General features: G+C 40.5%; 1 non-coding gene and 2 pseudogenes across 1 annotated transcript; all 3 read right to left on the bottom strand.

The window, feature by feature from the left end:
* Positions 1 to 1183: 1183 nt before the first annotated feature.
* On the bottom strand, positions 1184 to 1315 carry LOC118652381. Its single transcript, XR_004966615.1, has one exon.
* Positions 1316 to 15249: 13934 nt separating this feature from the next.
* On the bottom strand, positions 15250 to 16455 carry LOC118651260 (annotated as a pseudogene).
* A 5174-nt stretch (positions 16456 to 21629) lies between these two features.
* Positions 21630 to 24302, bottom strand: LOC118650590 (annotated as a pseudogene).
* Between the last annotated feature and the right edge of the window lie 3494 nt (positions 24303 to 27796).

A 27796-nucleotide genomic window follows, 5' to 3' on the forward strand; every position in this document is an offset into this window, starting at 1 on the left:
AACTTGAGATACTAAGTAGCAAGAGAAAGATTGGCAGCTGTTTTATAATCATCCCCTCCACCTTCCTCCTCCAAGGACACAAGGAATAAGAGAAAGAAGAAAGAAATGGTAGAGAAAAGGTCAGCCTTTCTGTGTATGTATCAGACTTCCAGTAGAAAGGTAGTGGAAAATCATGATCTATAGAATGCTTTAGGGCATCTCTCTGGTCAGTCAAAGTTGCTGATCATAATAAACTTGAACTGTAACCATTTATGGGACATAATCCACTGATAAATGTTAGTGCCAGCTTTATAATTATCAGAGTATTAAATGAATATATTTTATAACTCAAATAATTTGCTTTGTGGAAGTGATTTCTCACCTAAATTGCTTAGAAATTTCATCTGTCAAATTTGGAGCAGAGTGTGTCCTAGCAGGGCAAGGAAGAATTTGGAGAGCTGCATTGATGATCTCAGATTTATTTACTGGCTAAGGATATTGTTGGCTAATGAGTGGGTTTAAATTGAGTCTTCATTTATTTCCTATTAAATTCTTCACCTTGTCTGATGCTAAATTTTCTTATTTTTCTGAAAATTTTCAACTCTACTTAGCTAGTTCACCATGAAAAAAAAGGTATTTAATATTGAAATACATCTGCTCTTCTGTCTCTATAAATATTGATATTTTAATGTTCCATTCTTTCTAATCTGACCACTGTATTTCTTCATTTTTCAATAAAAATTTGTCAAGCATTATGTTGAGAGTTAGAGCTGTATTAGCAAAGAATACAGATTCTTTGCCTAATAACATGGGGTTATAGTGTAGTAACAATATAGATTTTCATGTAATATAGCAATTCATAAAGTATCTATAATTTGCTACCCTCTAACCTAATATAGAGAGTTAGAAACATTTTTCTTAATGAGGTGCTATCTAAGGCGAGACTTGAGTATCAGGCAAAGAAGAAAGGAAGATGAAGAAGATAGCTACAGGCAAAGGGAATAGCATGAGTGAAGGCCCTGAATACTTTTAAGAACTGAAAGAAGGTCACATGGCAGAAATTAAGGAGATAATATGGTAATGAGGAGCTAGGAAGGCTATATTAGCCATTATAAAGAACTACAGTCTTTAATCTAAGACAAAACACTATGAAAGGGAGTGTGCATTGTTTTGAATGAAATATTGCCATCTTCTTTATTTTTACAAATGTCTGAGGTAGGAAAACAAGGCTTCCCAGCTCAGGGCAGCTCCAACAATGACCCTCAAGGGTTGATCTTGGCCTCCAGTCTTGGCTGAGGAGAAAAGAAACCCCCTGTATTCCTATGGAAGAGAGGCCCTACCACCTTAATTTCCAAATTCAAACCTTTACCTGGGTTTTTGTAGTAATTCCCTCCACCTCCATCCAAGAGCTTAGACCATCAGTCATCTTCTCTTTCACTCTTATCTTCAAATCCTGCTTACATATCCACTCTTTTCCCTATCAGATATCCCTTGTCATATCCAAACTATAGAATTCCTTTTTTTTTTTTTTTTTAGCTTAAACACATTCTCCTGTCCTTTATTGACAGATGTCTTAAAATACAATGTGCACTATGCTACAGGACAATTTTTATAAGAATTACATGCAGAGGACCCATGATTTAAACCTTATTCCAAGTCACTGTAGTATTAGTGTTTTTTTACAAATCATTGATAGATAGATGGATACCTAGTATTGTATCAATCACTGAATGTATTACTAACGTGTCCTCTGAATTAAAATTTTAGCTTATTTGCAAATGAGCTATCCACTCCACAGGTTATCAAGAATCATTTAACAATAAATAGCATGATTCTTTCTTCAATAAATATTTATTAGGAACTGCTAGGAGTGAGATGGAAATAGAGATGAAGTAAAAAATAATGTCAGTTCTCCATTAAGAAACTTGGAGGTGCTTGTGGTGCCAGTAGGGAAAAGGGAATACAGATAAGAAGTACGTAAATAAATATGTTAATTTTATATTATAATGCCTACTAAAAAGTGATTTCAAACTATAAAGTAGTTAAAATTTATTCATTAGTTCATTCACTTATTTGGCATTTGTCTATATGGCATGTGCTCTGTGAGTTTACTGTGTTCAGTAGGAAATGTCAGTAAGAGAGAGTGTCCTGACCTTAAAGAGCTCAAGTTCTTGAGGAAGTAGTAAGTGAACTGATAAACTGCTTTAGGATGAGGCTGGTGAAAGAACAGAGTGGGGAGCAAACCACTGGAGGAGAGACCTGGTGTACTCAAAGGAATAGAGGAATGTTATGAAGGAGGTAAAATCTAGGGAGCTGAATTTTAAAAGTAAATGAGTATAAGGCTATTACAGGTTAGATGCAGTTTTCCAAGCTGAAAGATTAGCATGCGTAAATGGATAAATGAGGAAGAGTTCAGCATGTGATCGAGTCAGGCTAGTTCAGTGGCTGGGACAAGGAACATTTGAGTAGTGGGGAGGCAGAGGACTAGAGGACACACACAAAAAAGGGAGGGGGCAGGAGTGGTGGGGGGGATAATGGAGGGAAAAAGGAGGATGGGTGTAATATTTTCAACAATAAAGATAAATTAAAATAAAAAGAAATACCCATGAGCTCACTTAGCCCTCTATTCCAAAGTAATGCTATTTTTTATTTATTACCAAGATTAAGTTATTAGCCTTAATTCAGCTATTCAACTCAGCTGGATTATCAAATAAATTAGATAAATTTATAGTATAATTAACTACTTATCCCATTACCTTTCACAATGAAATCAAGCCTACAATTAACTAATTAAACAGAATTAGTCTTTTCAGGGAACACATAACCACATTTTTTTCTCTCCTTGGAATTAATGAAACTTTCCTTTCAACAATGTGTATTTCATCACCCAAACTCTCAAATTCCCACTGGGCAGCAGGATATTAGTATTTGAATATTTATGTTGATGCTGAAGCATAGTCAGTGATTGTGTTTTCTGTGATAAAAGTAACAGTAAGAACAACCATTTCTTATGCATTATAAGTTGCTGCCTACCACCAGGACCCTTAGGGAAAAAATTCCATTAAAGCAAATCAAATTAATAAATGTGCATCTAGCCACAGCAGTGGCATTTATCATTTTAAAATTATATTATTCACCTTCTATGGTAGAAATGCAGTTATTGTTATAGATCACCACAAGATCAATGTCTCTAGTTTCAAAAATATGTCTCTTTTGGCTTCAGATTAATCTGATAGTAGGAGTCTGGTATTACTTCAGTTTACTAGTATGAAAATATGTCCATGAATATTTATTCATGAGCATCAACTTCTCAATTTAGACAATTAGCTTTTAGTATAGTTTCTTTCATTTTACTTGGCTACTATCCATTATTACTTTGCATTTACACAGTAGCTTTTCTCTAAGGAGCCTAAAGTACTGCAGTTTAATTGTCCAAAAGAAATAGTGTCAGGGTAGAAGGAAGGGAGGTAGAAAAATGTGTTTCCTGATTGTCTTAGGGAATTGGGAGATACTTAATTTTAATTCTGGCGTTAAGCCCAGACAGTGAGGCTGTGTCTACACAAGTAAGGTTGTGTGTGAGATTTCTAAATTTTGCTTCCATGAGCAAATGTACATGGAGTCCCATTTCAAGAAATTCACAGTGGTATTCTATCTAAGCCAGAGGTTCTCAACCTGGGACTATGTTTATCTTCTCCCCATCTTCCCCACTCTGGGGAAATTTGACAATGTCCTGAGTTACTGTGGGGGTGGGGAACCGTGCTACCAGAATCTTGTGGATAGAGGCCAAGGATCCTGCTAAAAAAATTCTACAATGCATAGAATATCCCCTATAAGAGGAATTATCTAGGCCAAAATTAGAAACCCTGATAAGCCTTAATATTGCATACATATCAATTTCTCTGGTATTTACTGAAAACATCTAACACCATATAATAGGAACAGTTGCTAAGTATAATTCTCACTTATAATAGGGAGAATTTTCAGACATGGTAGAACTGTGCCCTTGATTGGAAATAAAATCAATTGGGATTCTAGATTTCTGTCATGCATCTAAAGCAGTGGTTCTCAACCTTCTGGCCCTTTAAATACAGTTACTCATGTTGTGACCCAACCATAAAATTATTTTCATTACTACTTCATAACTGTAATGTTGCTACTGTTATGAATTGTAATGTAAATATCTGATATGCAGGATGGTCTTAGGCGACCCCTGTGAAAGGGTCATTTGACCACCAAAGGGGTCACGACCCACAGGCTGAGAACCGCTGATCTAAAGTAATAAAGGAAGTCTTTTTCTGATTTCCATTCTATCTGGAGAGTCTGAAACCCTTCCTAGCTGTGTCTGGAGTTTGTAACTTTTGTTCCCAAAGTTAACCCTTGCGAGGGCTAGGAGGGCCTCTTCTTTCCAGTGAACATAATTGTCTTCAATTGTTTTCACACCCCCCGGCCCCGAGAAATCCAGTACCTTCCTTAATATGTCCAAGAAGAGAAATGCACTGGAACTGAATTTTTTGTAGGAAAAAAATATTGGCCCAGACATGTGCACAAAATAATCATGAAACTAGAGAACTTTCTCTTCTGTTTTTATTTTTGTCACTGTTAGCAGAACTTAGTGATCAACCAGTAACATGGCTGAGAGTACTTGAAATCTTTCAGTACTCTAAATATAGTACAATACAATATGATGCAATATAATTTCACAAAGCACAATTTACATTTTACTTTTGTCCTTATCTTGCTAAGGCTCTTTCAAACTTCCTCCAAAGTTCTCTACTCCTGGAGTAGGTTTCCAAAATGGGAAATGATGGAGAGGGCAGAGGGGGACTTTGATATATATTCTGTCAATCGGCTGTAAGTCAGAACTGTTCCTGTCACACTGTGACATTTGATTACACCAACTACAGATATGTCAAGTCATTTGCTACTGGCATTTGTAATTTTATTCCTCTTCCTCTTACCAATATCAGTTTCCTAAACTATGCTGGCCCCTGTGCTAAGAACAATTTCTACTTCATCTCACCGTCATTAGAGAATACACCAGGCACTCAGCCTTTTCTAAATGTTATCATGGTTTCCTGTTTCCTCAGGGCAATTCCTGATCCTACCATATGCTGGGCAACGCCACTGTCCTGACAATACCCTGCAGTCCTCATAAAGCCAAATCTTTAGAGTTGTGTTAAAAAATAAGAAGAAAATGCCTCTTTTGTAATAATTGTAACACTTGGATACAGTATATGAATACAAAATAGTTGCTGCTTTTGCCTTAGTATCTTCAGATTTTTTCAAGCAATATACCATGTACTAGGCTGATGGATAATTCTGATTGAGGTAGCATATGCTTTCTCTTGCACAGATGACTTTTTTTTTTTAACAGATTAAGCTTATGACCATGAATCCTGTCCCTGCCTCCCGATCCCGTAAGACTCCTTAGTTCCTTATGCAAATAGGACTCCTTTGGACTCATCTAACAAATCTGTTAACACGTCCAGATAGGTCGATACCCCAGAGGTTCACACAGTTTAGAATTAATCTAGGATTTATTCCCATAGTAGAAAAAAAAGAGAGTATATCAATTTAGAAGTAAAAGTGAAAATAAGGAGAGCAGCTTGCAAAGAATTTCTAATCATCCATAAGTGAATTTTCTGATTCCAAATATGGAACCATATTTTCCCCTACATATTTCCATCTTACTCACATGTTTCTCTAGTCATCTTTTCTTGTGTATGAATTTCTTAGAAGAATAAAAGTTAAAACTATGTTCATTTGGTCATTTTGAATATCCATGTGTTATAGACTGATTGGTGCTTCACCCCAAATTCACATATTGTAGCCCTCACCACAATGTGATTGTGTTGGAGACAGTGCCTATAAGGGGAAAGGAAATAGGCTGTTTTCCTCTGTCACCTGGCTCAATATTATCAGGCGATGATGATCAATTATTTTTAAGGGGTGCATGTTTTCTTGGCTGTAACTGACTCTTTGCCACACCATTTCCATTATCCTTTGCCATGGTTTTTAAATACCTACTTGATAACTAGAGTATAGCTTGCATTTGGCATAAGTACAGCATTATTTATCTGACCCATTTATCTGAGTTGGCTTGCTCAATCAACTTTATGTGCACTTTACAATGTTTAAGGAATTTACAATGCTTTTAGAAAATTAACATTTTGGTAATACTATTGGCTTCTGATAGAAATGTCTCCAATGACTTAATATCTGGCTGAGTGCTTAAATTTCTAATTACATATTCTGTGGGGTATATAGGTAGATCAGTGCTTAAGATCTAATTTAGTCATCTAATTATTTCTTTTTAAAAGGAACACTCTATTGGGAAGCTATGTAGCATATGCGTTAGATCGCCATTATCTTTCTCCAGGTAGGGCATTTCTCACTAATGAGTGAATTAAACTTAAGCTTTTGGACTGTGGCACTATATTGCTATATGATAAGGCCAACTCACTTTCCTGTGAGGACAAAGAGGGAGTAGACTGCTGTAAATTTTTTTAAGAGCAGCGAAAAATGCCCTTTCCTATGTGGGTAAGGGAAGAGCAAGAGAGAGGATGAAATAGAATGAGAACAAAAAATAATTTCTCTTAGTGTGATGCCTGTAGAAACTGAAGAAGCAGTATTGCTAATGAGCTCCTTAAAGGTGGCACAATTGAAGTATATTAAAAATCAAGTCAGAAGCAAACTGATCTTACGTCTTTGGCTAGCACTGTATTTAACCTTTTCTGACAAGATGTGACAAATGTTTCTATTTGTGGTTGGTAGACTTTAACTTCCACAAGCTTGGGCATCAGCAAGAGTGATGGAGGGGGTGTTGAACAGCAATGATAATAATAGTTACCATTAATTTAAATGTCTCCTAGATGGCAGGTAATGTACTCGGCATTTTGTGGCATCTTAAATGGTAAATGTGTTCACCACCTCAGGAAGTAGGAATTACACACTTGTAAAATTTTTAAAAACCAAGAGGAAAAAAAAAGGTACTTGCTCTAAGGTAGATTTAGTGGAAATGTGAAGATTTGAACCCATGCCGAAACCGGTTTGGCTCAGTGGATAGAGCGTCGGCCTGCGGACTGAAAGGTCCCAGGTTTGATTCTGGTCAAGGGCATGTACCTGGGTTGAGGGCATATCCCCAGTAGGAGATGTGCAGGAGGCAGCTGATCAATGTTTCTCTCTCATCGATGTTTCTAATTCTCTATCTCTCTCCCTTCCTCTCTGTAAAAAATCAATAAAATATATTAAAAAAAAAAGATTTGAACCCATAGTGTGCATATATCAAACACTTTCTAATTAGGAGATGAATTTGATTCATCAGTAAACATTTGTTGACCACCAACTATAATTGAGGCTTTAATTGTACAATTGTGAACATGTTAAAGGTCTTGTTCTCCAAAAGCAACTTTCTAGACCAAAGCTTATTTCTCCTAAACTGGGAAAGTTATATTTTAAGGAAGAAGAAACTTTTAGTCTTCCCAAAGTTGTAAGAGCCCTGAATATATATATCTATACCTGTATCTATATCTATCTCTCTATCTCTATCTCTAGCTCCATCTCCATCTTTATCTCTATCTCTGTCTCTGTCTCTATCTCTCTCTATAGATATACATATATGAATATATTATATTATTATTTATATACAAATATATTTAACATATAATATATTAATTACTATATGATTATATATTGTGTGTTATGATGAATATACTGCTTATAGTAACATACATAATCTATTATAATATATATTATACATAATTGTGTCCATCATTCTTTCAGAACGATATTATTGAAATACTAATAACTTTGTGAGTACTAATAAGATACTTACCAGGAGTGACTCATTATCTGTCAATATCATATTTGGTTTATTAAACTTTTAGGTTATAGAATAGGCCCTCCAATAAGAAACTGACAAAAGTAAATGCTGTACTGTTAACATTGTCCTACCATGAAATCTAACTGTAACAAATATGGCCTTTATTAATCCAGCATCTATCTTATTCTCTAACCTTATTTCTACTAATTCTTCTATAAACACTCCTTATGCCTGTGGTACTAGCCAGCCGTGAACAAACTACGGCCTGCGGGCCGGATCCGGCCAGTTTGAAATGAATAAAACTATTGAAAAAAAAAAGACCGTACACTTTTATGTAATGATGTTTACTTTGAATTTATATTAGTTCACACAAACACTCCATCCATGCTTTTGTTCCGGCCCTCCGGTCCAGTTTAAGAACCCATTGTGGCCCTCGAGTCAAAAAGTTTGCCCACTCCTGTATAACTAGACTATTTAGAGATCCTCAAATGTGCCTTAGTCTTTATTGCTTCCGGCTTTATCCAATCTGGTCTCTTGTTCTGAGCAAGCAACCCCCCTATATCAGACTGCATACAGCTCTAGCCTGATCTAAAGATGTATCTCCTCTAGAACTCCTTTGACACTTAGACCAATTTGTGCCATTTTTGTTTAATTCCCCTTTGTGTTCCCACAGCACTCTGCATACATCCATTATAGAAAACATGGGCTATTGGTATTATTTACTTCTTGCTCCCTCTCTCATAACTCTCAGATCTGACTTAAAGGTTAGCTATTGCCACAATAAAACATAAAATACTATCCCAGTCCTATGTAGCCTACAATAACATTTCCTTCCCAGACGGAAAAAAAAAAGAGTGGTTGAAACAGAGTATTCTCCCACTAACAGGTTATAAAATATCCCATTGTTCAACCAACGATGAATACTGTGAGAGTTTATACACTTTTGCTTATTTGGAAGAGGTAAAATTATTTTAATTCTTGCTTTGATTTAGATGGTCCTTTCTACTATTATTATTTTTATATGAATAACTATATGATACTTAAATTTTGAATTTTAAAAAAATGTTTACTGCAATTTATTTTCTCCTTTAATCGTTTATGTGGTGAGTTATGTTTATTGTTTTTCTAATATTAAACCACAATTACATAGCTGGGATAAATCCACATTTATCAGGACACATTTTCTTTATTATTATTAAAACATAATGTTATTTCTTGATGTATTTATTTACCATTTTTCATTGTGCATACAAGAACAATTGGTTTTTAAAAATACATAAATTTTATTTTTTAGAACAATTTAGAGGCACAGGAAATTTCAGTGGAAAGTACAGAGTTCTCAAATCCCTTCATATACATGTACATGTGCAGGCTTCTCCACCATTAGCATCCCGAGCCAGGGACGTACATTTGTTAGAATTGAGGAATCCATAATGACACATCATAGTCTCTCAACGACTACAGTTTACATTAGAGTTTACTCTTGGTGTTGTACTTCCTATGCATTTGGACAAATGTAAAATGACATGTATCCACCATCATAATATTGTCACCTTCAAAGAGGTACTTTCCTCTCTTCAAGATAGAAATCAAGAGAAGAGGCAAAACATGAAAAGAAGGGATTTACTCACAGCAAGTGGAGGAAAAGGAGAAAGGAAGAGAGCTCAGTACAGCAGGGGAGCACACACCAATAAAGAATATGGTGCCACACACTGCTGCCGGGTCTGGCATACGGAGCCTGGCTCCTCAGGCAGGCGCAGAGTAGATTTCTTTGCTTTCCAGGTTCCCACCTTTGTTTTCCAGGTTCCTTGGTGGGGGCAATACTGAGCTCTCAGCTTTCCAGGGACTCTGCTTGAGGGCAGGTGTCTACCAGAGCATGCTCAGAGTGGGGCTCTTTGGTGAGTGCCTGAAGAGATCCTTTAAACTTACCTAGGAGTGGCTCAATAAATGAATATTTTTTAAAAAATCTAAAAACAATACCATTCATCTATTTAAGAGAGGCTCAGCCTGGCTCAGTATCATACAAATACTTTCATTTTCCTATTAATCCCATGTTCTACCTATTCATTCCTCCATCACCTCATACCTTTGACAATCACTAATCTTTTTACTGTCTTCATAGTTTTGTCTTTTCCAGAACGTCATATAGTTGGAATCATACATTACTTAGGCTTCTAGATTTCCTTAACACTATGAATTTAAAATTCCTCCATGTTGGAGAGCATTATGCTAAGCAAAATAAGACAGTCGGAGAAAGATAAACATCACATGATCTCACTCATTTGTGGAATTTAATGAACAACATAAACTGATGAAAAATAGAGTCAGAGATATGGAAGCATCGAACAGACCATCAAACTTCAGAGGGAAGGCAGGGGAGGGTAGGAAGCTGGGGTAAGAGATCAACCAAAGGACTTGTATGCATGCAGATAAGTATAACCAATGGACACAGACACTAGGGGGGTGAGGGCATGTGCTGGGGGTGGAGGTGGCCAGGGAGTATATGTAAGACTTTAAACAATAAAGAATTTAAAAAAGTTCCTCCATGCCTTTTTGTGTTTTTGTGGCTTGATAACTTATTTCCTTTAAGCACTTGAATAATATTCCATTGTCTGAATTTTTATTTATTTATTAGAAGCCCAATGCATGAAATTCATGCAAGAGTAGGCCTTTCATCCCCCAGCTGCTGGCACCAGCTTCCTTCTGGCACCCGGGACCCAGGCTTCCCTCATAGCCCCGGCTTCGTCCAGAGGTTGTCTGGAAGTACATCCGGTCTAATTAGCATATTACACTTTTATTATTATAGATCCTTTCACCTAATGAAGGATATTTTTGGTTGCTGTGTAGTTTTAGCAATAGTAATAAATTTGTTATAGCATTCATGTGTAGGTATTGCTTGTGTGGACATGAATTTTCAACTCATTTGAATAAAGTACTAGGAGCACAATTGCTGGATTATATGATGATAGTGTGTTCAGTTTTACAGAAAACAGTAAAATTTTCTTCCAAAGTGACTGTACCATTTTGCTTTGGCACCAGCAATGAATGTGATTTCCTGTTGTTCCGAATTCTCACCAGCATTTGGTGTTGTCAGTGTTTTGGATTTTAGTCATTCATTGTACAGTCCTCCTCAGGTTTTGAAGTAAAAATTATGCAGAATTCACAAAACAATACTATCTGGCTCTTTGATGCATAAGTTTGCCTACACCTGTCTAAGGTATATGAAAAGTTTTACCCTTCCATAAAGCAATACTTTTATGCTACTATATACCAATATTTTAATTCTGTAATTTTTTTTATGAACCCCCACCCAAGGATATTTTTTCCACTAATTTTTAAAGAGAGTGAAAAGGAGAGAGGGAGGGGACAGAGAGAGAGACAAAGGAACAGAGAAAAAGATAGAGAGAGAGAGAGAGAGAGAGAGAGACAGTGACATGAGAGAGACACATCAGTTGGTTGCTTTACTGCATGCATCCTGTTCAGGGCCAGGCATCAAATTTGCAACCCTGGTACATACCCTGGCTCGGCTATTGAACCTGTGACCCTTTGGTGCATGGACCCACACTCTAATTACTGAGCAGCACCTGCCAGGGCTCTGTCATTGTTTTCAACTCACAGATTAGGTGTAATTTTATTATTGATGTATACATTTTTTTTAAAAAAAATTAGATATATCCACGTATATTTTAGTATCTTTAATATCTTTTTTTTTCTAATTCTGGATCCTTTTTCTTCTTCCTGAAGTATATCTCTTAGAAAGTTCTTTAGGAAGGGCTCAGTTTTAGCTAGTCTTTATTCCTAAAGGATCATTTTCCTCCATATGATTTGAAAGTTATTTTCACTCTGCATGGGGAAATACATTTCTTTCTGTCTCTGGGCTTCCACTGTGGCTGTTGAAAATTATGATATTGGTGATCAAAGGTTTCTAACATTCAATATATTAATTAAACCAATCTAGAATGTATACTGCAGCTAATTTTTAAAATAGCCTAAACTTCAAGCTCTAAATATTTTTAATATTCTAAACTCCATCACACTTGTGCCCTTCTTTTAAAATTTTGCAATATTTTTGATCTGAGCTCTAGAGAAATTTAAAGATTTAGCAAAAGTTTCAAGCATATCTGTAATTTAACATTTTTTGTATGCTGGATAATAATGATAATATATAACTATGTAATAGTGCTTACCATGTACTCACCCACATATGATTGACTCTGATTACTGAAATTAAGATATCGCAACCCATTTTCAGACACATTGTTCCACTCTGGCAATATCCTTACCTGTTAAATAACTGTGGTTAAACTGTATCTTTCAAAAATTGCTGCAATAATAATGCCACCTCAGTGCTCTTACATTGTGGTTTTGACACTCTTCTCACTGAGAAGTGGGCTTCATGTTCCCTCCTCTTGAATTCGGGTGTGCTTGTGATTATGACAGATGCGACACTGTAATTTCTGACATTAGGTCATAAAAATGATATAGAATCTGCCTGTTTTTTTCTAGGTGCTTACTTTTGGATCCTAGCCATAGTGATGAAGTCTAGTAGCCACAGGGAGATGCTACATGTAGGCGTTCTGGTTGAAAGCCCAGTGGACACTCCCAGTGACAATCAATACCAACTTCCAGGCATGAGGAGGAAGAAGCCTCCATATGCTTTCAGGCCAAGCCATCGAGTCACCCCCAGCAGGTGACTTCCTGTGGAGCAGAGGTAGGCTGTTCTTACTGAACCCTGACAAAATAGCAAAATACATCTTCATTTTTTAAGCCACTAAGTTTAAGGTGGTTTGTTACTCTGCCACAGATGACTAAAATAGTCATTATTTTAACACATGTGGCCTGAGTTTTAGAATAAATTACTTGGCCAAGGTTCACATAATAATTGATAAAGATATAGGATTCAAAGGGAAATTTTATAATTTTACACACTTTATATATATCAAAATTGCTTTATGATGCCTAATAAGATCCATACTGCAATTGTAACCAATTATCTAATGATAAACCTGGGGCTACAGAGAAGTTAAGGAAAATTGTCCAAATTTGCACAGGTTCTAAGTGGCCATAGGCCATATTCAGATTTGCTAGCCTCCCTCTCAAATATGTTTTTTTAACCGTGACACAATCTAGCTTTATCACTGCTCCCTCTTTCCATATCAATCCATGTCATTTTTTTTTTTTTTTGAGTTGTTCGGGATTTTTTTTTTTAATGGTGGAAGGAAAGGCATCTGAGGGCTGCTGAAGCACTCCCACCCACTCTTGCTACGCACAGGCTTGCTGGCATGAGCTGGACCTCAGCAGAGGGAGGTAAGCCCTGTGGTGTCTGCCAAACCTCCTGGCAATTCTGGACAGGGCTGACGTCTGGGCCACAGCTAGTCCAAGCTTGTCCCTGAAGATCCAATTAAGCCTTCGGTCTGGAGTTCCACCTTCACCTTCTGTGCCGAGTGGTTGTGAACACCCCCCAGGGGGCTGATACCGAGGGCCAGGAGCAGGCGAGGGAGGCAGACAGGTTCAGAGCATGTTTCCATTTACAGGGAACAGAACACAGGCCTCCGCATGTCCACGGAGCAATGTGCAAATTGCAGTGATGGGTAGAGGAAAACCTCTACTTTGAGGACAGTATCTCTGGCAAACACGGGACTGCCATCGACAATGCTGCTGAATACACCCAAGTACACAGTCAGACAATTGTTCAGTAAACAGTAAATGCGTAAAATAAATTACCTTGAGAGGGCCATATCTGCTCCAAACATGTGGTAAATGGGAACAGAATGGCTGCCAGTCAAAGTATATTCACAGGAAAACAGGGTTGGGGGCTCACACACAATGAACACACACACACACACACACATACAGGTTATCCAAAAAGTCATTGTATCCGGACTTCACTTTGTTCAACACAGATTTTGGTTTCGTGGACTTCAAATGCAGACACGCATTCACCTCACAGCCTTGGATTTGTCTATTTTTGTATATGTCTATACTTTTTCCCTTTCTTATCATAAGGTCAATGCCTAGTCTAAATGTCATCGTTCAAGAGGGGGGAAGAACCAGACTCTTCAAATGAACAGGGCAGGGCAGGGAATGTTAGTTTCGGCTGCATGCGTTCTCCATTCAGATTATTCCCATCAAAGCTCCACTGGTTGTCTGAGGCAGAACTGTAGTAACATGGATCTTGTGGTCCTTCTGGATGGCTCCTCCGGCTCCTCCACCCCCTCCCGGGGCCACTCAGACTCTTTACATCGGCTACGATTAGTTACCCGACTCACAAGGGGAGGGGGGCATAAAAACCACAGACAACCAAGGCAATTTCCCCCCAAGTGGTTAGTTAAAACAACAAACTTATTCAGAATCAAGAGAAAATACTATGTGAGAACAGGCCTCTGGGGCTGCCCTTGCTCAGCACCACAGTCTCATTTGTTCAGAGAACAGTGAGACAGACAGGCCCACAGCCTGTGTGCTTGGGTTGGGGGAGGGCCCTGGTCACCTGTGGGCACAGACCAAAGGGCAGAGAGGCAGAAAGCTGCACCTCTATCCACCGCTGTAGTTCAGGGCTTCCTGTGCACCCATAGAAGGTCCAGAGATAGCCTTCACCCAAGCCGCTACACAAAGATCTCCTCTGGCTCTTTGAAGGCCGAATTGAGAAAGAGCCGCAAACTTCCCTTTTCCAGAACAGAATTCTTGCCTGCCCACTGGTAAAGCTCTTGTTTTCAGCTCGCTTTTGTTCTTTTTCTATTTTAAAAAATGAAAAACAAAGAGAAGGCAGTATAATCTTCTCCACCTGCACCAGTCTGCGGCCAGCCAGAACGTGCTGGGCAGGGGCCCTCAAGGATGCAGTGATGCATTGATCTCGTTACCTGGAATTTGGGAATGCAACAAACCCTTACCTATCTACCACACAGCTGCCCACCAGCCCTCATCCGCCCACAGGATTGGCCCAAGACCGGCTCTGCAGACACTGGCATCAAGGGATGACAACCCCTGGGTCTCCTCCACCCAGGGCTGAGACCTGCTGCTTCTCCCAACTGACACAGCAAGGTTCTCTTACACTAATACCAGAGCAAAAATCCATTCCATCACTAAGTCACCTCAGGGCACAGTCTCAGCTTCCTTCCTTGGGGACTTCTTAAACACACAGTACCTCCAACCAGGCAGGTAGTGAAATACGACTTGAAAAGGAAAAAAGGGAGATGGGTGGGGAATGAGGAATGAGTCACAGAACCAACTTCTCAGCCCTCCACAATACTGTGCTTCTATGGGGGGCGGGGCATCCACACGCCAAACTGTACCTGGAGATGTAGGAAAATGCAGAAACAAAGGAGGAAAAAAGAAAGAAAAAAGACCAAGTGGCTGTACCACTTTCTTGGAAAGTCACTTCATGCTTCCCTTGTGGTTCTCCCCTGCCCTCGGTTGCTTTGCCAAGTTCTCAGATACAGGCAAGGCCTGCTCTAGCTGGGGGAGCTGCTGCTCTGGGAGTTTGGGGAGTCCCGCTCATTGATGGTGTTCAGCAGCAGGCACGTCGGTGGCCGGGGCAGGTGGAGATGCCCAAGACCTCGGGCCTGCTCCTCGGAGGGAGGGCTGGCATAGCCCTTCCTCCTCGTCACCAGGGGGCCGCACGTGGCAGCTGTCGCAGAATCCCAGGGGTCCATCCAGAGCGTCGTCAATAAGTGTGCTGAACTCTTTGAGGTTGTCGTCGTGGTGGCCCCGGTTGCACACACACACCTCAATGCCCGAGTCACCCGTGAAGCGCGATGTCTGCCAGGCGTCTTGTCCTTGCTGTCGGGGAGGGCGCTGCCCTGCTCGCAGCTATAATCTTTCAGCAGCTGCTCCTTACATTGGGAATCTTTGTCCAGGAAGGCCCCAGGGGCCAGCTCCCCCGAGTCAGCCACAGAGCCGCTGGGCTCCATTCCAGGGCTTTGGTGGCTGCTGGGTTGTCTGGCATGTCGATGTTGGAGGGCTCAGGGTCAGCGATGATGTTCGGGGGTCTTGTGCTGCTTCGGCTGGGCCCTGACAAGGGGCTGCTCTGGGCCCCCTGGGAGCCCCTGGCGGGATCAGCACCTGGGGGGCTGCCGCCTGCAGGGCCACACTGTGCAGACAGCTGCTGCTGCTGTAGTTGGAAGGCACTGTATGGTGGGGGAGGAGTTGGAGGTCGGTTTACTACTTCCTCATGAGGAGGTAGTAAATAGTTTGGCAAAAACCTGAAATAAAATGGCAGCGCTGAGTAATTGTGGGCTTCCCGGTAGACAATCAGGTTGATTTCATGTTGCCGCTGCTGGGCCTGAAGGCGGTGCTTGGCTCGGTGGTGGTGGCAGACACAGCAGCAGCTCAGGATGATGATGATGGTCCACACCAGCCAGAACCACCAGAGTTCATAGTAGTAGTTGCAGCACTGAGACTGTCCACAGCAGTGTCCTGTGTCACAGATGTAGCTCTGATTGTTGGTACCCACACAGGTTTCCTTATCCTAACAGCCCTCTCAAAGGCCCGCACTCGCTTGGCACCACGCCTCTGCTGACCTGCGGGGGTTCAGCCCCGGCTGACAGGGGGCCGGGCAGCGCCTGGAGGAGCAGGAGCGCCATGCCACCCAGGAGCCTTCTCCTCTCCATCCCCCTCCTGCTCCTGCTCCTCCGCCACAGTGCTGCCGCCACCACCCTCCTCCTCCTCCCTCTCCACCTCTTTCCTCTTCTCCATATTAATCCATGTCATCTTGACAGCTCTAGGATTATACAAGTTTAAGAGAAGAATTGAGTTACACACTCCAAATTGGTTTAGTGTCCAAACCAAATATACATATTTGCATAAATATGTGCACATATTTTTTCAGAGGATTATAGACCCACTTGAAGCCAGTAGATTTAAATGTAGGTTTTCAGGATTCAGCATCTGTTCTTTAGAGTATAAGTGGAGATACAGATTTTATTTTAACTGAATTTATTGGGTGACATTGGTTCACGAAACCATAGAGGTTTCAATTGTACAACTCAATAAAACATAACCCCTGCACACGGCATTGTGCACCCCTTTCCACAAGCAAAGTGCTCCTCCCTGGGAAAGTGGCACCTGGGTCTCCCAGGTGTGCTGAATCCCCACTGATTTCCATCACCAGATGCTGTGTGGGCTCCGCTTTCTATCTCTGTTGCTCTAAGATGGGGGTTTCTGGGTGGATTTGAGACCCCATGCTCCAGGGGGGTAAGGAGTTTTACAGCCAAGATAATGTTCTAGCTCTCTGCCCCCACACCTGGGTGCTGGTGATAGTCCTTTCCACTTCTCTACCCTTCTTACCAGTCCCTATGCGGCTTCTTCTGCAAATCCTTGGTTATAATATTTCAGTTCAGCTAGCCTTCATTTGGTTATTCAGTTTGGGTATAATTAAAATATATACCTGTTAAGAAAAAACAACAACAACTTGGCTAGTAAAGGTTAAGAAAACATCTTTTTGGGAGTAAGGCTACTGAATTTGGAATAGGCTATGGCCATATACTACCTGTACAAATTCGGCAAACTTTCTTCATGTCTCTGTGCCCTAGTCTTGCCATAAGTGATTAGCAGAAATAGCATTACATATCTTATTAGAGTCCAGTATGAAATTAAACAATTTTAATGTACATACAATTTCTAGAGTAGAACCTGACAAATAATGGGTTGTTTATTTTATTTTTTAATAATAGGTTTTCAATAAATGATAGCTGATTCATCTGTGCATGCATCCTTTTGTAAGTAAGCTTGTGGTATATCCTTATAACTTCACCGTTATTGCTTTTCATTTCATTTATACAACTAGTTTTAGTTAGTTTTTTAATGTAAGAGGTAAAGTGCGGATTTTTTTTCTACCACATTCCTTAGGCAGGTAAAAAAAAAAAAAAAGATAGGGAGTTAACATATAAAGACATACTTTCCATGAGTGAGGCAGTTTAAATTTTATGCAGAACAGTTACATAAAATTAGCAATAAAACAAAATGTTTACTAGTTATGGCTACACAATTCAGACTATTAAATTGTAAACTACCAAAATAAGGTCTACCTGGGTATGCTGATAGGCTAAGATGCAGAATTTAGATCTCTAACATATGCTTTAATCCTCTGGTAGAGGAAGAATTATCTAGAAACATAAGGGTGGATAAATAAGCACACATATATGCAGGAAACATCTCCTTTTCAACTGCCAATTCAATCTAATATGAGTCAGAAGATCATTCTGATATCACAAAGTTAAATTGCATTGCACTTTTCTATCTCAGCAACTGGCTAATTCAATCATAGCAATCATAGCACATAGATTTTTCATCAGCTTTTAATTTGCTTAATTTTTGTGAGCTGGTGGTTTAGAAAATTTTCAATTTTTCATCCCTAAGACTATAGGAATAAGGCCATGTGCTATTCTTTTTCTGTGTAATTTTCATTTCAATGTAGATTTTATAGTTCATTACCTGTCAATCAGTTTTCATTTTATCATGTTCCATAAAATGATTTTATGCTTCTTTCAATGTCTTACATTCATTTTAGACTGAGCCCTATTTATTTCTCTAAGAGCTGTAGCCATCTGTAGCTGTGCACATTTAAATGTGCATTTATTTTAGCAAATGCAATATTTTGCTTTATATGTTATATTCATTTAGGATATTTATTCAAGCAAGTGAATACTGAGGAAGCAGCACTGTGACAAGCCATTTTACTCTCTGTTTTTTTTACTTATCCCAAAATTTGAGGTATACATTTTAAATATAATTTAAAATGCTAACACTTTGTATTTTGTCATCCAATTATTCTTAATCTAATAAACATTCTCTATAATTATATTCAAAGCACCTGGGCAAACATACATACATTTTTTACATAAATTAAAATTTTACATAAATTAACACTTAAATATGTAACAAAAGAAAAATAATCCATTCTTTAAAATGAGAAAGTATCTTTTTTTTTCAGACAAGTTTGTGCCCTTTTTCCCATGGTTTCATGTTTTCTTCATTTGACAGTTGTCTTTTCATTAAATAGATAGCAGCTTTATTTCTCCTGTGCATAAGAAATATTGGTCTTAGCATTATCTTTAAAAAATGAAATGCATCAAAAGCTAACAAGAGCCCTAACCGGTTTGGCTCAGTGGATAGAGCGTCAGCCTGCAGACTGAAGGGTCCCAGGTTCGATTCCAGTCAAGGGCATGTACCTTGGTTGTAGGCACATCCTTAGTAGGGGGTGTGCAGGAGGCAGCTGATCGATGTTTCTCTCACATCAATGTTTCTAACTCTCTATCCCTCTCCCCTCCTCTCTGTAAAAAATCAATAAAATATATTTTTTAAAAAAAGCTCACAAGAAAATTTAGAGAAATTTCCCTCAGAAACTAATTAATAAAGGTAGAGTTTTACTGAGGGAACTATGTTTTTGATTTTTGACTTAGTAAGTAAGAAATAATTTAAGAGGATACATACCAAAACTTATTTTCTATAATCATATTTGGAAACTAATTTCAAGTTATAACAGTAATTTTTGTGTTGTACTGATAAACCAGCTCTTCAGAAAACCATACAAACAAAATCCTGACTTGTAGCATTGGCCTAGTTCCAAAGTAAATTGTTCCACCATTGTCTCACCTCTGATATATTGGATGTCATTCTTCTCCTTTAGCCCAGGGATTTCCTTATTTTTAAAGTTAATTTTTAATTTTACTACTTCCTTTAAAACATTCCAGATAGCTATATCTATTCTACTTATTAAGTCACTTCAGGATTACCATTCTTAATTTTTTTCTTATCCAATTAAAATACATAACACTTTGGTATTTCAAAATGCCTAGTTTATTTCAGTAACTTTGTCACATTGTTATATTGCTGCATAATAAAACTAGGATTGTTATTGAAGCATTTGCATATAGAAATATGCTATATGTTTATACCTTGTATGTATCGTTTAAATCTGTTTTTTCTTTCTTTGATGAAAATTTTTTAAGTACCCCACAATTAGAAAATTTCTAAGCATATAGTAAAAAAAAAAAAAGTATTCTCAACAATTGCCTGGCCTTCGCTAAGTGTATCTTTAACATTGCCTTTATCAGACTAAAAAACAAAGCTGTCTATAAGTATGCTTCCTAAAATTTAGTGGTTTTTTTGGTCCCCTCTTTTTAAAATTCCCCCCCCCCCAAAATTAATACAGTTTCCAAAGAAAATCTTTGCCTTTATTTTATTAACGTCCTGATTTCTGAACTTTCTCTTTCCCTATTTATTATGGATTTTATCTTTATAACATACATGAAAAGAGTGGGCACCAAAAGTTTAATTCTTGACAATTTAGTGCCAGGAGACAAAGTTAAGACCAATAAAACAATTGCATCTGTTTATATTTTACTAGAGGCCCTGTGCATGAAATTTGTGCATGGGGGTGTGGGGGGGGGGTGTCCCTCAGCCTGGCCTGCACCCTCTCAAAATCCAGGATCACTGGCTCCTAAGGGCTCTGCCTGCCTGACTGATTGCCCCTAAGCGCTCACCTGGCTGCCTGATTTCGCCCCTAAAACTCAAGCTTCTTCTTTTTTTATTTTTAATATTTTATATTTTATATTCTTATATTTATAAGAAACATTTTATATTTCTACTTTATTTTTTATTTTAAAAGTCAAGCTTCTTGAGAACATGAGGCATTTAACATTACTCCATATTCCTCACAGAGAGCTAACCATGGTAAACACAGCAAATACTTAATACTTATGGGCTTCTATACAAACCCTTTTCAACCAGGAATGTTTTAATAGGCAGTCTCCAAAAACTTGAACTGGAAAACCTAAAAGTAGAGCGCTCAGATTTCAGGCATCAGGTGCTATTAGCAGGATTTCTATCCCAATTAAACTCTAATTCTTAGCTCTCAACAGTCTGGTCAAACTGCCCTTCATTGTCTCCAAAGTTTCTTATTTGTCACTGTCCCATTTTCCTTTTTTTTTTTTTTTGAGTTCAATGTTTTATATCCACATCAGCATCGACGTGCCATACAAAACCCACTTGCCAGCTTAGCTGGGCAGGCAGGAGGGGGGATCTATGGCAGCATAGAAAACCAAGGTTCTTGTCCCAAAAGAGGAGAAAATGGGTTTACAGTCAAAACAAAATCAGAACCCAGAATGATCAAGGAGAAGCCTTGAAACTGCATTGAGCGGAGGTGCTGTGGGCAGCGGTGCATCTCGGCTGGCCCAGCAGTGCCTGCAGCAGCCTCGGTTCCTGGGAAGCCTGGGGTCAGATAGGGCCCAGCTCTTGAAGTTATTTTTAATAATTTTGCTTTTTGGGGAGGAGGGCTTCTGGGCAGCAGCTCCATGTGGGGGTAACTGGTGCGGGTTTCACTTCAGGGTTTGAAGGGGAAGTTGGGTCTGTGGGGAGGGACCTGACTGGCCCCAAATATCACAGCAGAGGTTCTTGGAAGTGGCCCAGCAAAGTTCCTTCCTGCCTTCTTCCTGCCCTGATCCCAGGTCTATGGCTTACAAATCAGGGCACCAGGCTGGGGCTGAGCACCCAGGGGCCTTTGTAAACATGACAGGTACAGACAGGGGGAGCTTGGGGAAACTGTAGGCACTGGTGGGGGTAGCCAGAGCCAAGGGAGGGCAGTGCCCATGGGGAAAGGGGACATAGGGTGGAGGAGTTATGCTCCTCTAACAGAAACTTAGAGGTACAGAAGGACAGAGATGGGGATAGAAAGAGTGACAGGAAGAGAGAGACTCCGAGAAAGCAAGAGAGAGATTGAGTCAGAGAAAGATTCACAAAGAGAGACAGACAGACAGACAGACAGACAGAAATACGGAGTTCTGCTCTGTATGAATCAGCCAGCTGCGGGTGGGAGACGGGGAGGGAAGCTGGCTCACACGGGATGTGCCAGTGTGCTGGTAAGGACATCATCGTGTTGCACGAGGGAAGTGTGCTGGTCATGCAGCACCAGCTCCTTCCGAGACCCGTACAGGTTGTAGGGCTCCGCAGAACCCAAGCCAGTGGCCCTGTGGTAGATGACACAGTGCTGGGTATCTCCATCCACCACCACAGAGCAGGCACAGCAGCCCCGCTGGCCGCTCTCACAGATGAGGAAGGTACCATCCCGCTCGCCGTTCAGCATTTCCTCAGCCTGCGTGCGGCTGATCTTGCCCACATACCAGGTTCGTTCCTCATGGTGAGGGAGGTCATCCTCATCCTCCATCAGTGCATATTGGTCTTCAGTCTCATTTTTTATTTTCTTCTGCCGGGCGCCTTTCCGGATGAGCCATACCAGGTACTGGTCTCAGATCTTGCGCAGCTGCATGCGGTCTGGCTTCAGGCTGTTCATACGCTTATCAAACTCCCGTTGTCCAAGGCCTGTGTCCGCAGCTCCTGTTCCAGGTTCATGCGCCTCTCTTGTATCTCAGAGATGCGAGACTTGAGCCGTTCTGAGTTGAGCAGGATCCTCTGCATCTTTTTCATTAACCTCACACTGGGAGTGCTCCAGATACTCCTTGCTGCACTTCTCCTGAGTCTGGCCCTGCTCTTCAAAGACCTTGATAGTTTCACTGAAGGCTTCAATTGTTGTGCACTTTATCTGCAGTTCCTGGGAGGTGCGTGTGTACTCCTCCTAGAGCTGGTTGTACTTGCGGGTCTTATTCTCCACTTCAAACCAAGGTAACAAACAAAACCTTTAATTCTGATCTTCCTCACCACAAAGGAACAGCAAACAATAGAAATAATTTCCCGCCAGAAGTCACGTCCAAATACTGCAAGACTGAAGAGTATAGGCTCACGTTCAATAACAGGCTCATGTTCTAGTGGTAGGCACCCAGGTGTCCTCTACAATCCCACAATCCTCTGGTCCCATATTTCTGGTTTTTCTAGCTCCTCCTTAAATGGTGTTTCCTTCAGTCCTGTTGCAAGTCCAGGGCCTGTAGTTGGAGAGGATTTTTCTGTTCTTTGACGTTGATAGCTATTTACTATTTGTAATCAGTGAAGTTTGGGGAGTACTGCCACTGCCATGAACATGTGGGTCCCAAGCACACTCATGAAACAACTGCCCATTCAGTCCACAGCTGGTGCTGTCCTGGTTCGCAATGAGAAAGGTACTGTGCTGAGCCGTTTTCCAATCGGATCTTCCTCTTCCTTCCCCAGCACACTCCAAACCTACTCCAGGCCGACCACCCCAACCCTGCAGACCCTTAAGACCTTCCCCTCTATTTCTTCAACTTTCCCCATCAACTCGCACCCTATAGCATTGCCTTGGGGCACCCCTAACTGCTCCCTGCGGGGTGGGGCCAGCCTGGGCAATTGCTGTGGTGTTCTGGTCTCTGGTCATAAGGTAGCTGGCTTTTTATATATATAGACTAGATGGTCGTAAGGTAGCTGGCTTTATATATATATAGACTAGAGGCCTGATGCACAAAAATTTGTGCAAGAGTAGACCTTCCTTCTCACAGCTGCAAGCACCAGCTTCCCTTTGGCACCCAGGACCCAGGCTGCTGGCACTGGCTTCCCTCCAGCACATGGGACCCAGGCTGGCTTCCCTTGGGCCACCCACAGGCACCCAGGACCACTGGGTTCCCTCTGGCCCTGACTTTGTCAGGAAGGATGTCCAGAATACATCTGGTCTAATTAGCATATTACCCTTTTATTATTATAGATTCCAAAACCAATGGTGAAAATAGAATATATCATATATGTTTTACTCAGTTTCATTTTGCCCAAAATATCCTTTTATATTTTACAAATAAAATATTTTCTCTTTCAAGGAAACCACTTTCTGGAAAAGCAGCTTGAAAAGCTACTGGCCCAGAATATGTGATTGGTGGGGGAAGTTGAGAGGCTTGTAAAATGCAAATTGAGTAAGCAATGGGAAGCAGAGTGTTGAGTTAGGAGAAATGCCAAAAGAATTTGGAGGCTTTTAACATTGCAGAAATAATAAATGCAACCACAGAAACAGAGATGACTACATGCTTCATGTCTTTGGCAGGAGTTATTCTATTGGGTCCATAAGAACCATATAGGGAGCCAGCAACAGTAGATTTCAGCATTTGATACTGGGAATAAATCAAGCCAAAGCTGTAGGAAACAATCCTGAGATTTAACAGTGTAAAGAAAGCATTAAGCTGCCATTTTTTTCTTCTCTGAAAAGAGACCATGGAGTTTTGAGAACAAAGTGTATACAGACCCTATAGACCTGATTTCACATTCTGGGACTGTTGTCAGTGGGGTGCCCTCTGTGTTCCCACCTATTACTGATGGAAGTGGAGCTCTTGAGGTGAAACTGGGGAAAGAATTTCCTGAGACCCCCATAGGGGATGGGACTTTGTGGAAAGCTTTATTGATGATGTAAAATTAAGGGGTTTCCTTTCCATGGTCCCATCTCTCTCTGTATCACATGGAAAAAGTCCAAACTTGTCTTCATCAGGGCTAGGATTAAGGCCACTTCCCAATGTCTCTGCTCCATATTAAAGTCCAGTCCAGTCCAGAATCTGGCCAGCTGAGCTTGTGCTCCCAGCTGCAACCCATTGCCTGTGGGGTCCTCATGGCCATGCGCCATGTGGCTGCTTAAGTACACATGATTATGGAGGCACATGAGTACGTAGGCATCATGGAGCAGGGGAGTAGGAGCACAGGAAATAACTCTTTGTGTGGGAATTATAACTGGGAGCTTAACCAATTAACCCTTCAGGATTCTGCATGTTTGCAGTGGCTCTACTTCTCTAGCCAATTATCTTTTTCTCATGTTAGAGTGACAGGCAAGTACCTTCCCTACCTCACCCAACTTCACTGCAAATACTCCAGTTTTCACCTTTGTTGGACTCTTTTCCCCAGTGATGTTCAGGGAATGAACTGGTGGTTTACTGTGGGGAGTGTGAAGCTGTAGCTTCCTGATGACCATGCTTATAATGTCTGGCCTTTCCTTTGCTCTCTTTCCATTATTAATATTAATAACTAGCTATTTACAACAATAACAGGACCACCTTTACTTAGTTGTGTGATCTAAATAGGGTAGCTGGATAACATAGGACACTCAATTAAATTTAAATGTTAGTTCACCAATGGATAATTGTTTAGTTACAAGAATGTGCCAAGTATATACCTGTACCTAAAAAAATAATATTCACCCTGGCTGGTGCCTCAGTGGATAGAGAATCAGCCCACACACCTAAGGGTCTTGTTTTTGACTCCCAGTCATGGTGCAGGTTCAATCCCCAGCTGCGGTCACGGTGCATGGAGAAGGGTACTAATCAATGTGTCTCACACTGATGTTTCTCTCTCTCTCTCTCTCTCTCTCTCTCTCTCTCTCTCTCTCTCTCTCTCTCCCTCTCTCCATCTCTCCCTCCCTTCCACTCTCTCTAAAAATCAATGTAAAATATATATTCTCAGGTGAGGATTAACAAAAAATTATTCTTTGTGTATCTGAAATTCAGTTTTAACTGGGAATTCTGTATTTTTATTCATTAAATCTGGCAACCCTAGACCTAGGCAAGTTACTTAATATCTCTAAGTTTTATTTATCTCATCTATAATAAAGTGGTGATAATTATATCAAATGAGAGACAAATTATGAAGATACACACACACATAGTATATAAAAGTATTTGGGCAATAGTATTGGGACAATATCAGGTACAAGAAAATCCTTGTAATTTTTACTTAATCAAGCACTATTCTTAATATCTATAATAATAAAAGGGTAATATGCTAATTGGATCAGACATCTTCCAGATGTCCTTCTTGATGAAGCCGGGGCCAGAGGGAAGCCAGCCCAGGTCCAGGGTGCCTGCAGGCAACAGAGGAGGGAAGCAACCTGGGTCCCAGGTGTCGGAGGGAAGCCAGTGCCAGAAGCCTGGGTCCCAAGCTTTTGCACGAATTTTTGTGCATCGGGCCTCTAGTATAATCATAAAGATGCTGTTTTTCTTCTCTTTGCATCTTAATAGCCTCTGGGACTAATCATTCCCTTTACATGTGTTGACATTTAGGAAAATTTCATCACCGTGTAGTCAATTCATGGTAACATTTCTCCAGCTAGAATATCTATTTTCATTTAATAGTCTTTTTTTAAAAATATATTTTATTGATTTATTACAGAGAGGAAGGGAGAGAGATAGAGAGTTAGAAACATCAATGATAGAGAAACATCAATCAGCTGCCTCCTGCACACCTCCTACTGGGGATGTGCCCACGACCAAAGTACATGCCCTTGACCAGAATTGAACTTGAGACCTTTCAGTCCGCAGGCCGATGCTCTATCCACTGAGCTAAACTGGTTAGGGCTCATTTAATAGTCTTTATGTATCCCTCAATTTAACATTAATACCTCTCCCCTTCCCCTGTTTATCCTGCCTTCCACAGAAGCTGGGTATGAGGGATGTGTTTACTGCCTAGAAGTTCTCTAAAATCCATGTTTTTACATAGTTTATTCCATTAGGTAGGCATGGTTGATTTAATCATTGGCCATTGATGACTGAACTCAACCTCCAGCCCCTCTCTCATCTTCATATATCTGCAGGCAGGTGGGGCTAAACATTCTAACCTTATAATAACTTGGTGGCAACCAGCTCCTATTCTGAAGCTATCTAGGGCTCATAAAGAGCCACTTTATTAGCATATGTTCAGGAATGATGGATAGAGGCTTATTATGAATAGCAGAAGAAGCTCCTATCACCTCTATCACTTAGTTAAATTCCAAGGGCTTTAGAAGTTCTGTGTCAATAACTAAGGACAAAGACCAAATATCTATGTCTCATTATCATAGTGTGTTATTTAGTGCAGGCTGGCATAATAAAATACCAAAGATTGGGTGGTTTAAACAAAGGACACTTATTTCACACAGTCCTGAGGGCTGGGAAGTCCAAGATGAAGCTGCTGGCCAATTCAGCTGCTAGTGGAACACTCTTTCTGGCTTGGACTATAGCCCTCTTACTATGTCCACACATGGTGGAGAAAGAAAGAAATATGGTCTCTCTTCCTCTCCTTATAAGGAGACTAATCCCATCATTAGAGTCCCAGCCTCATGATCTCATTAAATCTAATTACCTCCCCAAAGTCCTGACTCCAAATGCCATCAATGACTTCAACTTATGAATTTGAGAGGGACACAAACATTCAGTCCATAATATACAGGGTTTTCAATCAGTGTCAGAGTCTGAAGAAAGGGTTCCTAAATTTTCAGTCTGATTTCTTCTTATAATCAAAATCACAAAGGGAATCTGTTCCAAAAGTTAATGACTCAGATTTTACCTATTCCTTTACTGTAGCTCTCTTGCAAAAAGAAGAATGCTTGTTTAATAGCATTAAATATTTACTGACTAAATATCCTATCTAATCTAATAAAAGAGAAACATGGAAATTGACCACACCTCTGCTACACCCACCAGCCATGCCCACCAGCCAATCAGGAGAGAATATGCAAATTAACCCAACTAAGATGGTGGTTAATTTGCATACTAGGCACCAGTGGTCTGGGTCCTGGAAACATCCTAGGGCACCCAGGTCACACTGAGGTAGGCCCCTTGTTGGCCCTGAGCAGCCTAGGAAGGGCCTGAGTCAAGGGGCTCCTGGGCAGGGCCTGAGCCTGCAATCAGATCTGAGGGGTCCCCTGTCCAGGCCTAATGCCCCATCCAGAGGCCTGAGGCCTGGGCAGGGACAGAGCCTGCGATTGGAGGGGGGTCCCCTGTTCAGGCCTAACACCAGGGCCAGAGGCCTGAGGCCTGGGCAGGGGTGGAGCCTGCAATCAGAGCAGCCTGGAGGGTCCCCTGCCCAGGCTTAATGCCCCAGCCAGAGGTCTTGGGCCTGGGCAGGAGCCGAGCCAGGGATCGGTGTGAACTACAGAGGAAACACCTTTTGTGACTGCTCATTGGTTAAGCTCCCTGTATGCCACTGGTAATATTCTTAGTAACTTGGGTAATAAGAATCCAAAACGGTGATCTAGGGTTTTTCACCACACTCCTGGAGAAAAAAATGAAGGTCCACTGCTGGAGGCCTAAGAAATGTCATATCCTGCCCTAGCCAGTTTGGCTCAGTGGATAATGCCTAGGCCTGCCCACC

The sequence above is a fragment of the Myotis myotis genome, unplaced genomic scaffold (genome assembly GCF_014108235.1).
Source record: "Myotis myotis isolate mMyoMyo1 unplaced genomic scaffold, mMyoMyo1.p scaffold_m19_p_3, whole genome shotgun sequence".
Taxonomy (NCBI): domain Eukaryota; kingdom Metazoa; phylum Chordata; class Mammalia; order Chiroptera; family Vespertilionidae; genus Myotis; species Myotis myotis.